This window comes from Ambystoma mexicanum, chromosome 11 (assembly GCF_040938575.1).
Source record: "Ambystoma mexicanum isolate Mex_15411 chromosome 11, UKY_AmexF1_1, whole genome shotgun sequence".
NCBI classification, from domain to species: domain Eukaryota; kingdom Metazoa; phylum Chordata; class Amphibia; order Caudata; family Ambystomatidae; genus Ambystoma; species Ambystoma mexicanum.
This window is the reverse complement of record NC_090934.1, coordinates 1,122,837,789-1,122,855,898: the sequence shown is the minus strand read 5'-3', so window position 1 is coordinate 1,122,855,898 and position 18,110 is coordinate 1,122,837,789. Positions and strand designations below refer to the sequence as shown.

Below are 18,110 nucleotides of genomic sequence, written 5' to 3'. Positions count from 1 at the left end.
GTGGAGCACAAGCCTTGTAATGGCCGCCGAGGCCCTGCGTCGCCTTGGTGAGCTGTGGTGTGCCCTCTCAGACTTTCCCCCGGGTTCCTTGACCCCTGTGGCACCGCCCACGGCCAGCGGCACGACGAGGGGGGGTGGCGGGATTTGGCGCCCTCGACGACTAGTGGGCCTGCCTGTTACGCCTCTGCATGGCGTGTGTGGAGGACGGCTTCTCTCCACGCATTCCTCACCTGCGGCGGGTCCACGCTTGTAAGAGGAGCGCCGACGCACCACGCCGCTCGACCACGGTCCTCTGCGTGCCTCCCGAGTCACGGGAGCGGAGGTGCACCGATGCGCTACAACCGCTCGAATGCGGGCCTCCTATTGGCACGGGCGGGTACGACGTACCCCTCGTCAGCAAATGTAGGGTTTTACGCGGGCCCTTAAACCGCATAGGAGGACACATCACGCGGGAGTCAGGAGTGCGTGCAACTGCTCTTTATTTACAACCAGGCAGGAACCGCCGAACTTCCCTTAACCCCCCTCCCTAACCCAACGTCACTTCCCTCTGGCTGGGAGAATATGACCGCAACCGCGGTCTGCCCACATAACGATGCGGGCGGGCTGTGAGGCCCTCAGTCACGACCTGACAGACACTATCTCCACGGAGGTCTAATTCCTCCGCCATGACCTCCAGAAACTCTCGTCTCGGACCAGGGAGGTGGAACAATGAATTACTGGCATGGAGGATGACCTTGGGGGAGTGCACCAACAGCTTACACAAGCATTAACCCGACTGAAAACCCTGGAAGCCCGAATTGACGAGGGAGAAGGCAGGTCCTGCCGCAATAATATTCGCATCCTGGGACTGCCGGAACGCACAGAGGGACCCAGTGTGGAACTCTTTCTGGAAGAATGGCTGGCGGACCTCTTCGCGCCAAAGACCTTCTCAAACTTTTTCTCAGTGGAACGTGCATACTGCATGCCCGCGGGTCGCCCGGCCCCGGGTACACCCCCGAGAACAATCATTGCGAGGCTTCTTAATTATCGTGACATAGATGCCATCCTACAAATGGCCCGAACAAAAGGGTCGATGACATTTAACAGAGCCAGAATTGCTTTCTTTCCAGATTATACTTGCAAAGTCCAGAAAGCCAGACAATCCTTTGAGCACCTAAAAAGGAATCTTCACTCTATGAACGTGAGATACGGGCTGCTGTTCCCAGCCCAGTTGTAAATCCATCATGAAGGCAGAACGGTACACTTCGCCCATTTCCAGGCTTCCTGTGGGTCGGTGGAGACCCACATCGGCGGCGACTGGACCAGACAGGACCAACACCGCAGGGGTAGATCAAGACCCCGACCGCAGAGAGAAAGACCAGCCCACCAACCTATACCTGAGATCCCAATTGAGCCAGACGGAGGCCACAATCCCTAGCACGGCCTAAACTGGAAATACCGGCCGGAAGCAGGAGCAAACTGAACCACTAATGGACTCAAGAACCAACCCTTCTCCTGGCAACCACCTGTAATGCAACACTCCTCCTGAAGCAACAGTAGCAGTGAGTTGCCTTCACCCCTGTATAAGGGATAATATGAGCTATGTGCGGTTGCCATTAACACACCATGCAATCGGCGGATGCCACATCCCCGACTCGAGACACCAAACCCACAAAGGAGTAGCAAGTCAGTGGGAAAGGGGGAAACAGTTCATATTAGTTAAATCTGGCGATATAGTTTTAAGCGCCAGTAGAGTTTGGGCGACAGATACTTCATGTTGGGGAGGAGTATGGGGAGGGGGGGAGAAAGTATTTCATGTTAGTTATTTGCCGGGAGGTCACACCATGTCAATGTCTATCAAGACGCCACCAAACATACTGTGCTCGCCGCCCATGCCCACACTAAGCGCGAATGCTGTGTCCCCACGGCCAAATGTACCACGCACCTACCAGGCACAACATCCCAGATTCTTAAACAGCAATGGCCGCACAGCACCATGTAGATTCCATTAATGGGAATACACAAGCCCCAACGATACCCAATGAACGCCACAGGTCTCTTAAAATCCTTACCTGGAACATAAAATTGGCATGGGCACAAGTATAAAAAGACGGCTGATCATGCAATTCCTTAATAGACGCTCTCCTGACATAGCCCTCCTAACCGAGACCCACTTAGCGGGCTCCACATGCCAATTCTTCTGCATAACTATCGATTAGCTTACCACGCGGCGTACACAATGGGTTCCCGGGGCGTCCTGATCCTCTTACATAAGCGACTCCCTTTTGAACTATCTGCTGTGGCGCAGGACCCTTGTGGCCGTTTCGTGATGCTCCGGGGCATACTCTGGGGGGAGACAGTGGCCATTTTAACAATATATTCTCCACCGGGGTTAGGGGAGGGTCTCCTGAGGGAGGCGGCATCCTTGATGGCGCAACAACAATCGGATGTATGGATCTTGGGAGGGGATTTTAATGATGTTATGTGCAACACATTAGACCAGTCCCATATCCGCAATCGGAACCCAAACCGGCCCACGAGGCTGGCGACCTTTGCGTCAGCGCTTGGTTTGAGTGATGTGTGGAGAGAACTCCACCCTACAGACCGAGGATTCTCCTTTCACTCTGGGGCCCATGCATCCTTATCCAGACTAGATTACTTCTTCCTCCCAACCCCCGAAGCATATAGGGGTAAGAACGGCTGAACTCCTTCCCCGTGGCATATCAGACCACTCTCCCTTGGAGGTGACGCTCCGTAGCGAACATCCTCTACCGCCTAAAACATGGTGGCTAAATAATTACTACCTGGGCCTCCCCGAGTTCGTGGACCACATCACGGAAAAATCTAACGAATTCTTCGAAATAAACACAGGCTCGGTAGAGGACCCAGTGACACTATGGGAGGCACATAAGGCAGTACTTAGAGAGGAAATGACGGCCTGGACATGCAATAAAAGGAGAGAACACCATAGGAAAGTGACGGAGGCTGAGGATGAGGTTGAGAAATGGGAAATCAGATACATCTCAGACGCTACCCATGAAATACATCGCTCCCTCTTGAAAGCGAGAGCAGCCCTCCATAACACGGCGTTAGACAACGCAAGACAGGTGCATAGGGAGTCAAAGACCAGAATTTATGAGCAGGGCGACAAAGCAGGCAAACTATTGGCGTGGCTGGAACGACGGGAGGAAGAGCACAGACACGTCAGACAGGTCACTGACAGCCAAAATGAGCTTGCCCAAATAGACCCAGAAATAGCAGAGGTATTCGCCAACTTCTATGCCACGCTCTATGCCGCCCAACAGCCCCTATAGACTCATCCCTCCTAGATGAGATTGTGCTCCCGCACTTGTCGGAAATGCAGAGAACACACCTAGCTAGGGAACAGGACGAAGCTGAAATAGCGGAGGCTATGACCCAGCTACAGTCTGGGAAAACACTGGGCCCAAATGGCTTCCCGGCCGAGACCTGGAAGAAGCTGGGCAGCAACAAGATGGCCGCCCCCCTCCGCGACCTGTTCCTTGCAGCAAGGGAGCAGGGCACCCTCCCACTAGACCTACGAACGGCCAACATTGTGGTCATTCCCAAACAAGGCAAACCCCCTGACCAGTGTACATCGTATAGGCCGATATCGCTTATTAATAGCGAAGCCAAAATCCTGGCCAAAGTATTGGCCAATAGGCTCCAACCGGTCATATCCTCACTGGTTCATCAAGATCAATGCAGCTTCATGCTACAAAGATCGACTGGAATGAACTTACGCCGATTACATCTGCTATTGGAAAGGGCCCCAACTCTCAATACACCGCTTGCGCTACTCGCAATTGATTTCGAGAAAGCGTTCGATTGGGTGGTATGGGCAAGTCTCTGGGCAATAATGAGGCGCATTGGCATCGGTGAAGCCTTTCTTAGCTGGGCCCAACTTTTATACAAGGCCCCATTAGCCACATTCAGAGTGAACGGCTGGACCTCCTGGACCTTCCCGCTGGGCAGAGGCACCCGACAGGGCTGTCCTCTGTCCCCCCTCCTTTTCGCCCTAGCAATAGAACCACTGGCCCGATGGCTCCGACAGGTCACCACATCGTCCGGATTCCATTGGCCAGAAGGGCGAGAGGACAAGCTCTCCCTTTACGAAGACGACCTATTACTCTACCTAAGCAACCTTGTCCACGCATGTCCAATCATAACCCAAATGCTAAAGACCTATGGGGACTTCAGTGGCCTCAGAGTAAACTGTGGAAAGTCGATCCTCTTCCCAGTAAGAGGTGGCGACCTAGCAATTCCTCGGGACACCCCGTACCGAGTAGAGAGGGAGGGCTTCCGCTACCTGGGCATATGGGTCTCAGGGGCTCTATCGGACTATGTGCTTCACAACCTGCACCCACTAATTGACCGCTTTGCCGGGGAAGTACAACACTGGATGCTCCTACCTCTTACGCTTATGGGCAGGGCGGCCCTCTTTAAGATGATGGCACTTCCACGTTTCCTTTACATACTGCAAAACGCCCCACTAGCTATACCAAATTCGGAATTCATCCGAGTGGAGCGTCTCCTTAGGAAGCTGATATGGAAGGGAGGGCAGCCCCGAATTGCGCTGACCACGTTGCAACGATCTATCTGGGAGGGGGGAATAGGAGTCCCACACCTTAGGTCCTACTACTGGGCCAGCCAATTAAATGTAGTCAATGACCTCCTCCACGGGGATCGTGAACTTACACATTAGAGCGGAACTACCTATTATTCAGGACACTGCACCACTTGAAACATTATATCAGAGTCTATCCAGGCCCCCAGCATAAATGATGTTGACCCACATCGCGATCATTTGGAGGCAGGCTCACATGCACATAGGTTGGGGGAACAAGATCACCACGGCACAACCGCTGTGGAACAACCACATGTTGTCGGAGGTACGAAAACTGAACGCATGGACCCGGTGGGTGAGGGCGGGGATAACCACGATAGGAGATATCGTTACCGATGGCTCTATCCTCCCCTTTGAAACACTCCAGCAGAAGTTTGGAATCCCAGCAGCAGAACACTACCATTATACACAACTAACGCACGCCCTCAATGGTTATAGGCAAGCACTTACCGATGCACCAGATTGCACACCCCTGGAACGCAACCTACTCACACAACACATCCCCACCCAGGTAACAACTATCCTATATAAGGCCATTAATGCATTTGCTACCCCAGAACTGGTCAGCCTCAAAGCTAGATGGGAACGGCCATTGGATGTTGGGGCCATTGAACCTGAGGACTGGATCCAGGTTCTCATGCACCCATGCGAAATTGCAATAGACTCCAGAATAAGACTGATTCAGCTCAAGATACTCCATAGGGTATACTACCCCGAGTGGCCCTTTTCGGTTGGGGGAAGGGCAATGGATCCCAACTGCTTGAGATGCCGGGGGAGGAAGGCACATTCATTCATCTCATCTGGGAATGCCCCAAAATCAAGACCTTCTGGACACAATACTCTCAAATATTAGGAAGGACGCTGGGTCGCACAATAGCATTACAGCCTGCAATAATGTTACTGGGGGCCCCAGATGAGAACACCGCAAAAAAATGGGAGGGTATTTTTCTCTCCATAGCAATGGGCCTGATAAAGCGTGACATAGCGCAGAAATGGGGAGCCCCGGAGTGCCCAACAGTGGCTCAATGGTCAAACGAAATGGACATCTGCGCGGCGAAAGAACACAGAATATACACAGCACGGGGGTGCCCAACGAAGGCCACAAAAATTTGGGGAAAATGGGAAGCACGTGTGACCTGAGGACTGCCAGCATTGGGGGAGGAAGAAGGAAAAGGGGGGGAGAAAGCGCACGAGCGCAACACGGAACTCGGCAAGTAACACTGTACTGGAAAGTAAGGTACAGAGTGGCAAGACACAAGCAGATTGATGGACCAACCCGGTGACCAGGGATGGAGGGTGGGGAGGAAAATGTTGGTATGTTGTATGTATGTTTTAAAATAACCAATAAAATAAGTTATTAAAAAAATCATGTTCTCGTTTTCTGTTCCTGTCAGCTGTATGCCAAAACAGTTGGTGTTTAGATACATCTTGTATTTGAGCAGTTGTTCTTTTCCTGGAGTCCAAATTAGTAGAATATCATCGATAAATCAACACCATTTCAAAATATGCCTGTTGTATTGGTCATAGCTAAAGGCATGGATCTGTTTGTATCTATTCATAAAAAGATTTGCAATAGCTGGGGCATATGTTGCCCCATAGCAATTTCTTTTTTCTGTTTGTAGTATGTCCCATCAAAAAGAAATATGCTGTTCGCCAGTGAGAATTCTAGTATCTCTTTGGTGATGCTAAGGTATGAGTAATAAGATGCAGAGGCTTGTGAGAATGTATAATCTATTGCGTCTAGGGGCTGTGTATGCTCAATTGCTGTATAAAGAGCCTTCACATCTAATGTCACCAGTAGATAACCTGGTTCCCATTTCACCTCTTGTAGGACTGCCAGTGTGTGCATGGTGTCCCTAAGGTATGGTGGGATTTTGGGGACTTCCTTTTCTATGACACTGTTGATGTATTTGGCCATCGGTTCATTGATTGATCAAATTGCACTCACAGTCGTCGTCCTTCTGGTATTTCGATATAAGGCTTATGAAACTTAGGCAGGAAGTAGATAGTTGGAGTCCTTGGATGGTCTGTCTTGAGGTATCGTGACTCATCATCCGTAGGTTGTCCACTTTGTTGCCACTTGTTGATAAGGGAGTCTGCTTGCTCTTTGATGATGCTGGTAGGATTTGTTGGTAAATGGACATGCCAACAACTTGGTGGCTGCAGGAGATAGCCCAGCATATCCATGCAGTATGCCAACATGTTTGGACCACTCAACCAACCCTCAGTGCCCATCAGCATTTAGCTAACTACCCCACTCTACGGGCTCAACCCGCAGCATTATGCCAGCTGGCCATCACACAGTTCCCAAAGTAATTGACCACAAGCCCAAAATGGTTTAGTATGCCTAATTGAATTTCAGGAGTACTTGCTCTGCGTCATCCAACCAACCTTTTAACCAACTCCTTGTATCTAGGCAGTACGGCTTCACATGTGTGACCCACCTTGGGTTTTTTCCACTCACATACTGTTCCTTCCATCACCATTTCTTCAACCCAATCATTATATCAGCCGACCATCACCCAGTTCCTAAAGTAACTGGCTACCAGCCCCGACACGGTCCAGCAAGCGCAATTGATTTTCAGGAGCACTTGCTGCATATCATCCAAACAACCTTTAAACAAACTCTTCCTATCCAAGCAATACAGCTTCACATGGCCATATGTGTGGCCCACTGTGTTTATTTCCAATCAGTCACTATCTCATTATTTACGTCACTGAGCGACTAGACATACATCACATGCCCAAGATTTAGCGCCACAGCCGTGTCTAGCTCATAGCTCATGTGTCCTGACTAGCCAATCAGCTGCCAGGACACATCTGCTCAAGGATAATGACACTACCCAGCCTATCAATGATTCTCTTATATAGGGCTTTGTGGATGCTTAACTTACGAACACACAGACGGAAGTCTCTGTCCCGGAGGGAATAATCTGCTATGCACAGGTAAGCAGCTCCCCTACTCCTACCACACTTCATGCATGTATACCGTTCATGCCCCTCACACGCATGGTCCCCTCTGGTGCCATTAGGACACGTCAGAGGGAACCCCGGTCATCCGTGCCCTTTATACATTTTTGTTGTGCTTTTTATAATTCCTCCATACACGCCCACCGCTAGGATACGGTTCCGATCATTCTCTTCACAATCTGGGTCCGCTCTTGTGCCATTAGGACACGAGAGAGGGGACCCCGGGCACCGGCGCCCTCTAATTTCGATATTGTAAACTCCTTGTTCCTAGTCAGGCTCACTATTCCCCTGGCAGCCGGATTCTCCAATAAGATCTTAGACCACGCCACGCCACCCTTGGCACAAACTCCATGAATACCACCTCCCTAAACCCACATGTTCTACTACATCCGTGGTCCAACACAGGGACCCCTTTTGAATGGACCCATTCATTCACAGTAAACAACCTTACTGTTGAAGGGTTACCCGGGCATCCGCGCCCCACACCTAATCTCTCCATTGCACCAATGACAACCCACTTCTGCAGCATGGATGTATCATGAACGCAATCTCGATATAGTCACTTATGATATCAGCACGCCTCAACAGGGACACCCGACTCTAAGCCACCAGACCGTCACTCTGAACACATCTCACTGCCACTTTTAGCAGATGACTCTTTGTCACCAGATATCACTGTTCTCTTTCATCCCCGGTTTACACATTAGTTGGCGCCCCGCGGGCCTCACCACCTAACCTAGTGATCACCATGATTCACCTGACGCTTTTCTGATCATTCACAATCAATGTCAACCAACAGAGGACCACTCGTACCCGGCCAACTCTCAACTACCAACCTTTTTTCCACCCTCCCTCATCAATGATGCCCTCAAACCAATAAGGACTTATCGACATCAAGGCTACACAGTCCCAGGAATATCACAACATACAGATCAATGCTATACGCCTCCATCTATTCTTCCTACACAGATACCCCAATCCAGGTGAGAATACTAAACCACCCCAACCACCCGCCATGACCCTTTTTATTTCAGCTATTTTGCTTTCAACCAAACTAACCTAATACGTGTCTGTTATTTCTTCCCTTGTGCATGGCTCCTTCTGTTTGTCTAAACATCATTGATAATATGTGAATCTATGTATATCTGTAAACATCTACAATTCTGATGAATATGCTTTACATCCCTGAACTAACCCAAAATATTTAAATTTACAAACAGTGTATCAAACTATAACACATGAATACCCAAACCTGCAATATTCCCAATGGGCCAATCCCACTGTATGTATCTGCATTAACACTTATGACAATACATTATGCTGTTAACTCACCTAATGCACCAACTCACTGATCACCTTGCACATGTCACATAATTGCTGTGTACTCCAAATATCTGACATCCAATGTAATGGTTAACTATGGTAGCCTTGATAAAGACCTGTTTGTTGGTCGAAACACGTGTCGGCACTCTCTCCAATTGATTTACCTTCAATAAATCACAAACTAAAAGCAAAAGAAAAATTGTGTGGAACATTCCTATTATGCACAACTAAAGTGAATGGAAGAAATTTCTTTGACTCGGTGCACTAGCGCCACTCGTGTAGAAAACCAACACAGTTACACTTCTGTATAGATGCCAAACAATACCCGACCAAAAATCTTGAATGCTGTGTCCAGAAGGGAGATGGGGCGATAGGATGATGGCTTAGTTATGTCGCCCTTTTAGAAGATAGGGAATATGGTTGCCGTCTTCTAAGATGGAGGATCATGCCCCAAGCTCATACAGGCATTAAAGGCCAGGGTTAGCACAGGCGCCCATAAAACTATTTGATCCATAAAAAGATCAGCCGGTATGGCATCCGGACTGGGCGCTTGGTTTCGTGACTGGGCCCCTATTGCCTTCTCCACCTCCTCCAACGAAAAACACAAGGAAACACTCCTGGCGGCATTTCCCTACTAACACAACCATCATTAAACAGAGCTCCAATATGGGAGACCCATTTCGCTGCCCTCAAATGAGTTCCCTGCAGACAATAACTTCCCTTATCAAAAGGCCTGCTCGTTACTGCTCGTTACAAATTCCCAAAAGCCCTTGGCATCATTCAACCCAATGGCCTCCAAGAATTCTTCCCAGGCCTTATCTTCCAGCTTCAATTTCCTTTGCTCAATCGCCCGGCGATAGTCAGTACATGCTTGAGCAATGCTCCGTCGCTGGACGTTTTAGAGCATCTAGAAGTGCAGATTTAGCCAACCTACAGGCTTGGCCAAACCATCCCAACTTCCCACCCCTCCCTGCTTGTTTGGGGAGCAACGTGAAGCCCCCAGAGAGGGCCGTCAGAATAGCCTCAAAAAGGCCTATCAGTTCCCGGGTGCCAGTTGAATTATCAAGGATTCCCAATAAAGCCTTATGCTAGGTGGCCAATATTTTTATGTGCAGGCCAGAGCCTTGGATTCTCCCCCATTCAATTCTTCGAAGGGACACAGCGTCACTGTCCAATTGACACAATGTGCTGCTCGCTGGCTCTGCCCCCTCAACCAGGCCTTTCATAGTTAGAACCTGCATATAGTGATCGCTATTCCTAACTCTGGGTACTTCGAAACTCACAATAAGCTTCCATAAATCCAGAGATAAACAAAAATAATAAAAAATGGGAGAACCCAAGTGGTTATTAAAAGTGTATTTCCCAGGGATATCCGAATAGATGCGCCCATTCCCCGCTCGTATACCCCATTCAGTGAGCCAGGCACTCAATTGGAGACCCCTAGAACAGACCCTAGTATCCTCCAATTGGGGTTCCACAACTTTTAACATTTGATCCTCCAGGGGTTCATAGAGATCTTTTTGCAGGCCACAGCCCATGTTAACATTAAAATCCCCCCACCCCAAATTAGTCGGTTCTGTGAGGTCCCTGCATCTATCTTGCATTTGTCTACAAAATCCTTTCGGCCATTTCTCCACCTCAGACTTATTGGGGCTATTATAGAAATGTAGGATATTGAACCATTCAACACCAGGTGTTTTGAACTTTAGGAATTGTAAAAGGTCCAGCTCGGTCTCAACCACCGCCACCCTACAAGGTAGGGAGGCCTTGACCATTACTACCAAACCTCCAAAACTCCTCCCTGTCCTATTATTTTTTTGGGCGGGGATACTATAGGAGGCATAGCCATCCTATCGAAGTATCTCGAGATCCCAGGTTTCCTGCAGTCAGATGATCCCATGGCGCAGCAAGAATTCCAGGTTCTCAGCCAGCTGCAGTTTGCCCCTAGGACCTGCTATATTCCATGAGACAATCTTAACATCAGTGGCCACCAAAATTGGTTCACTCCCCCTACCAGCTGGGCTCTGAGAGGCCCGCTGTTAAGATGGATTTCTGAACTCTGACCTGGAGGGGCAGAGGTTCAGAAGGCCAGCCTAGTTTCTTGGAACAGGGTAACCTCTAGACAAGCCAGACCAATCAGGGTAGCGATGGCGGCGGTCAAGACTAAGGGCCTCATTACACGGTAGGCGGTAGGGATTTACCGGTACCGGTAAATCCCTGCCGCCTTACTACGAGGTCCCTTAGCGGGTTGGTACTTTAACGCCTGCTTTTTGCAGGCGTTAAATACCAACCCGCTAAGGGACCTCGGAGCTAATTACGGCACCGCTAAATTGCGGTGCCGTAATTAGCGCCTTCCCCATTCCCATTGAGCCCTATGGGGCAGAAATGGGAATGGGGAAGGGCAATGGCGGAAGGGGGATTTACCGCCCCTCCAACCTTGGGATGGGGCGGTAAATCCCCTTTCCGCCAAGGCGGTGCCGGTATTTTACCGGCATGAGCCATGGCGCTAATAGCTAATAGCTAATAGCTAATAGCGCCATGGCTCACCGCCTACCGTGTAATGAGGCCCATAGTCTCAAGAGGGGTGAGGGTGACTGAAACCCGGCAATGAGCACACAAAGCAAGGACACTTACAAATTACTCCAGACATGTGTTATATTAAAAATATAGACACATTTATTACAAGGCCTTTGTAACATCGACCAAAGCAAGGAATCACAATAATACTAAAGTAAACCAACACATCACAATCAATACAATATATACAAGACCGAGGGGTCTAAGGAGTTAGGAGCACGTAATATGTAGACCACCTAGATGGGGAGGAAAACAGGCAGAGCAAGTAATCATTAGACCCAGTTCAACATCCGAAATACACCTAACTAGGAGGAAGTCCGAGCCCTACGAAGAGAGGAGCCTTTTGCTCAAAAGTACCCGCACGCGCTGGTGCCAATGGACAACAGAGGACCTCTTCAAGGATATCAGGCAGTTCAGGAAGGTGAATGAAGCGATGCGAAACAAGTCCCCACTACTCAAGAAAGGCCTCCACTTGTGGGCAGAGGCAGGGAGAGGGTGTGGGATAGAGTCGCTATTTCGCAACAGTGGTAGAAAAGAAACGGGCTCCTGCGCGAGTGGCCACCGGTTGGGGTATGGACTACTCACCGGTCCCCAATGCAGGCAGTCCCAGACTTCTCCAGTTCAGTTCACGTTGCTGGCAGGTTCAGCTGCGATGATCAGGACGTCTCGACACCGTGTAGATTCTGCGTAGCAGGATGCAGGGTCGAGGGTGTCCCAAATGCAGCGGACGTGCACAGGTTGTTACCACAGCAGGGCAACACGGCAACCGCGTTTACTCTGGTCCGGGCGCACTCGTCTCACTTGAGACCTGGGAATGCCAAGTGTACGAAATTCGGTGTGAGGGTGCCGTGGACGCAGAGCAAGCAGTAAACCAAGTTTTGAGGGCTTCCCCGAAACGGCAGCGGTGACAGAGCAAAGCGTCCTGCGTAAGCTGGTCAGCCCACTGGTTGGCCCAGGGACACTTCCGAAGAGGCTTACTTGCAGGGTTTGATGAAGGTGCCAGGAATAGTTGATCCCACTATTCCAATGGGTCGAAGCGCCTTTGCAGACCTTCTAGGACGATCAGATGCAGAGGGGTCTCGCAGGACAACAGCAGTTCAGGGTGCCATACCTTCAGCGGGTCACCAGCGGTTCCTCGACTCAGCTTCTTGTTGCAGGATACTTGGCTCCTTATCCCTTGCTCGGTGTGAACTCAGGAGATCGACATCGTAGTGGTGTTTTCAGCCTCCTCTTATCCAAAGTTCCTTTCGCGCCAAAACGGAGAGGACCCAATGGGAGATCTGCTCACAAACACTCACACCATACGTGGACCTATCACGGACCACGGTGGTCCCAGGCATTCAGGACACTCTAGACTCTCTGGCACCCAGGATGTGCATTGGGACCATACATCCCAGCCCACATCCTGGAGGCACACACAAGGCATGCAGAAGCCCGCGAAAGCGCTGTTTTTCGCGGGAAAGTGCATGACCAAATAAGGACTGCCCTGGTTTGGCTCGACCTGGGCGAAGGTGAAGGGGAAAGACGGTCAGTGGAGAGGACAAAGAACCTTGTGGCATGGCAATTTTGGAGCCAGGCCACTCATTTGTGCCAAACGCGGTAAGCGCGGATAACATGGGGAAAAAGGGTTCAAAACACAAGAGAAACGATAGCTGCCATCAGTCCCGTCCGTGACACACTTGCACAGTTCATAATAAGTCCAGCGAGAGTTTCTAGGGCCTTTGGAATGACTAGAGACCCAAGAGCGCGGTAATGTAAGTTACAGTGCACTCTTGTTTCATGTTGCACAAAAGCTGCAACATGAGGAAAGGACTAAGGGAAACAAAGTCTTGCAGTAATGACTGTCTTAAGGGCATATCAGTTTCCCCATAACAATTGAGCGAAAGCCCAGAGAAGTGCTGCGGAGGCTGCGCTTCTCTGGCAAAGTCTAGATCAGGGTGTAAAACAACAGCAAAAAGTTTGGGGGTTGCCATATGGAGGGAAAATTACATATAATATGAAATCTTTCCTAACACCCGCCCCCGGAGAAAAACACTGGGCGACCTCCTGTCAGTCCTGCTCGTCCAATGATGACAATGGCCCTCATTACAACTCAGGCGTTAAGGGTTAACGCCACCGTTAACCCTTAACGCCTGATTCCCACCTTAACGCCTGCTTTTTGCAGGCGTTAAGTTCCATGGTGCTAAGGCACCTTGGTGCTAATTACGGCACCGTAATTTACGGTGCCGTAATTAGCGCCTTCCCCACTCCCATTATGCCCTATGGGGCAAAAATGGGAATGGGGAAGGAAAAATGGGAAATGGGGATTTACCGCCCCACTCACCTTGTAATGGGGCGGTAAATCCGCCATCCACCATGGTGTAAACGTAGTTTACACCATGGTGGTAAAGTTGGTGCACTTAGCACCTCAGTTGTAATGAGGGCCAATGGCTCAAATCTGTTCTGTGTAGCCGGAGTCCAGGTGGGTTCAGCCCACCCCAGTCTTACAGGATGATTACGGATCACTATGGCCCATGTGGATGCACATGCTACATTAGGGACGGCAGAAGCAGTCCTACCTTCCCAATTCGGGTCCCTAAGTGGGAACCGTTCCCTACGACCCTCTTTGGGGGGTGCCACCAGTCTTCTTTGGGGATAAAAATATTCCAAACCCACCAGCCTGCTGTCTCATTTCGAGCCATCAGGCCACAAGCCTCCAGTTAGATTTGAGCTTACCAGGTGTCTTGCTAGGATGGGGTTGGAAAATCAAACCACAATGCAGTCACCCTCAACAGATTTCCTGGTGGGACCCACCCATCCCACTCTTCTGGCCTTTATGACTGATTTGGGGTCTATAGTGGGGCCCATCAAATTGGACCCCCAAAGGCCTCCGTCACCCCCTGTAGCGATCTTCTTAATGCTCAGGTTACTCGGGGCATTAGGAGCCAAAACCCCTCTCCCAGTCCCCCATCCTCGAATGCATTGATAGCCCCTATTGAGGAGGCATCTTCCCATATAGCTTTTTCAGTTACTTGAATCCTGTCTGCTAGGTTCCCTGCCATGGTTTTTAAATACGAGTCCAAGGACAGTTGGCTCACAAGTTGCCTAGGTTTGGGAACCCTAACTACAGGTTTACAAGTAGGTTTGCTGACTACCTTGCGGGCTCTTAATTGTTTAGCTTTTTTAGCACTGGTAGCTGTGGGACACTCATCTCTAAGTTTCCTTTTTACTGTACATGTGCACTAGCGTAATAGGTGGTAGGTATAACAATTGATGTAGGTATAGCAGTTAATATAACAGTCAGAGGATATAAAATGCTGCACTGTTGAAAAGCAATGCATAAAAGGTAAGACAAAAATATAATTACTATGGGAAACAATCAAACATTAAAATTCGCTCCACAATCCTGGGCGATAATACCAGAAGAGCTATATGCCGACTAAACAAGTATGCACATGTACAAGTTATATAATGTACATTTTTGCAGATGAATGTACACAGTTATGTGTACAAGATCCTAAAGTGCGATATGCAAAGAAAAGTGCAACAATCAGACAGTCTGACACGTGGAAAACACTAGCAGGCAAACAATGCTGCCAGGGCCTTTAAACATTGCCTAAAATGAAATAAAGAAAAAGGGTAAAAGACGGGGGAGATGGAAACCTTGACGCCCCCAGACTAACAAATAAACTGTTTAAACTGTTTAAATGGTTAGACAATTGGACAAGTAGAAAAACCGAGAGCCGGTAGCACAGGAGTCAATTATAGCTGAGAGTCTCAAGGAGGCGGGTGGGCTAAAGCAGTGTCCAGACAGAAATAGAGGCACCAACATCGACACTAAACCACTCCAACATGCGGGACCCTCCTTCAACCTTACAGCCTTGCTCGCTCACACGGACGTCTTTTCCCAGGCAAAGGCTGTCTAAAAACTGGCCGGGGGTGGGGTACGCCCAGCAGCTTAAGGAGCTGCCAGAGTTTGACTCCCCGCCCCTACCCTCTTGGCGCTCTCACTCGCAACTTTCACCGTTCACCTGTAGCATGGAGCAACACGTTTTCCCGGCTCCTGGTGTAAATTCCAACAGTGGGTCGCGGGTCCCAGAGGAAACGGCCACACTCCTCCACTCGTACCACAAGGACATCAAGGACTATGCGTACTCTGCTCGCTCCGCTCCTATGCAGTCCTTATGAATGGGAAAGCTCCTCCTCCTGCCAGCTGACACTGAGCACGGACCACGCTAGGCAGAATAACGAGTACACCAAGGACTCTGCGGACTCTGCTCCTATGCAGTCCTTATGAATGGGAAAGCTCCTCCTCCTGCTAGTTGCCACTGAGGACAGACCACGCCGGGCAGAATAACGAGGACACCAAGGACTCTGCGGACTCGGGTATATTAGAAGTATTGCTTGGAAGCCCCAATATGTTTTAATACATTTATTTTCACTTATAGTTAGTTTACTGCAATTCGTTCCTCCCTATAACTCTGCCCCATAAAGTGCTGCTTGTCTAGCCTCGGCAAAATTATGCTTCTAATGATACTTTTTTTTTTTAACTGTGTTTATTTTGTAAACAGGGCAGAGTGATTACAGTTCAGATAACATTATAGCATGGCATACAACTTATTAAATCCTCCCATCCCCTTCCCCTCATCCCGCCATCCGGCGCTCCTACCCTAGATATGGTCTCAGGAGCTTGAAATTCTTATTCCTGTATTGGTTTCTTCTTCTGCCCGGGAGGCTTCATTTCCCTCCTGGAATCTCTTGGTGTTACAGGGTATGTAAATTAAGGCTGGGAACTTTCTATCATAGTCTAGGAATGGAGCCCAAACATCTTGGAAGCGATGCAGAAGTACGGTTCTGGTCGCAGTTATCTTTTCCGCAGTCAGAATGTCCCACATTTTTCCCCACCACAGCATCATAAGAGGTCCTTCAGTGGATTTCCATGTGCGGGCAACCACGCTGCCAATAGACATTGGGTCAGCAGTTTAGCTTTTCTTCCTGATCTGGGATAGCACCCTGGGACCGGAGAGCCCAGGCAAATAGGTTTGGGTTCAAGTGGGATCACCACCTGAGTGATGTCTGCAATCGTGGTTAAGCAGTGCATCCAGAAAAGTTGAGTCTTCGGGCATGACCACCACATGTGAAAGAAGGAGCCCGGTCGCCCACAGAGTCTCCAGCAGGCGGGGCTCAGAGCCCGGTTCATATGGTGGAACCGCAGGGGAGGGTAGTACCACCACAGTAAAAGTTTGTATGTGCATTCTCTATTTGTGATGCAGGAGGATGATGAGTGAGTTTGTGACCATATGTCGACCCAATTTTGGTCCGTCAATGAGTGCCCCAGGTCCACTTCCCACTGAGCCATAGCGCATGTCTTGGAGATAAGGAAGTCACCTAGGCAGCGTTTATATAGGGCTGAGATCCTACCTCGGGCCGGAAGTTCTTGCAGAGTCAGTTCAAGGGAGGAGGGGGTGCACGTTGCTGCTTGAAGGGTTTGGGGGTGGGTACACCAATGACAAAGCTGAATATAAGAGAATCTGTCCGATTCCTCAAGCTGAAAGGTTTCCTTGCATTGTTCAAACGTTTGGGGGCGACCTTCCACAAAGAGTTGGCCCAGTGATTCCAGGCCTCCCATGATCCAATTCCTAAAGTTGTGGGGGTTAGTTCCGGGGGAGAAAGAGGGGCTCTTGAAAACCACAGAAAAGGGGCCCATGCCCTTCGGGATCTTTTTGCGTCGCTGCACCCAATCCCACGTGCTCAGAGTGTGTTTCGTAGACAATAGCAGATCGTTCCACCTCTGCCGAAGCGGAGGTGGAATATGCGGGAGAACGTGCAGGGGAAGGGGTAGCCGAGATTGTTCTATCTCCACCCATCTAGGGCGCCCGAGGTCATCAGCCAGGCATGGGTGTGGGCTAGCTGGGACGCTATTTGGTAGCTCTGTAGGTCGGGGACTCCCAACCCTCCCATCCGTGCGTTACCCAGCATCGTATTCAGGGGGATCCTAGCTTTTTTGCCTTTCCAGATAAATTGAAGCAGTTTCTTCTTGAGCCCCTGAAGGGCGGCCGGCAGAATTGTTACAGGTAGGGCGGAGCAGGCGTACAGGAATCTGGGGAGGAGATTCATTTTGCTCGCCGTGATACGCCCCATCAAGGTGATTTCTTGCGATGCCCATCTCTTCAAATCTCTTTCCAGTTCACGAAAAAGTGGGGGAAAATTTGCCTGGTATACTGTTTTAGAGTCTGCAGGGATTTGGACTCCCAGATAGGGAATCGACTTTTCCTTCCATTGGACGGGACATAGCAGAGCCAGGGCATCTCGGTCACCTGGGGACAGGCCAACTCCCAAGGCCACTGATTTATTAAAATTGATGGAGAATCCTGTGACCTTCCCATAGTTATCTATTTCTGCAAGGGCGTGCCGTATGGTGGAGGTGACTTCCGGAAGGGTGAGCAGGACAATTTTATGTTGGGTAGGCCCAATCTGAGGGCCTCTGATATTAGGATTGGCTCTGATTCTCTGGGCAAAGGGTTCCATAGCCAAAGTAAAAAGCAGTGGGGACAGCGGGCACCCCTGCCTAGTCCCACAGGTTAGCGGAATCGGCTTGGAAAGAGCGCCATTGACTCTAAGAAGAGTTTTCGGGGGA

At 49.8% G+C, this 18,110-nt stretch overlaps 1 protein-coding gene across 2 annotated transcripts in view; it reads left to right on the top strand.

Moving 5' to 3' along the window:
- ALPK3 (alpha kinase 3) overlaps positions 1-18,110 on the top strand; it is a 1,238,914-nt gene that overhangs the window by 177,265 nt on the left and 1,043,539 nt on the right. The gene's annotated exons all lie outside the window — the stretch shown is intronic.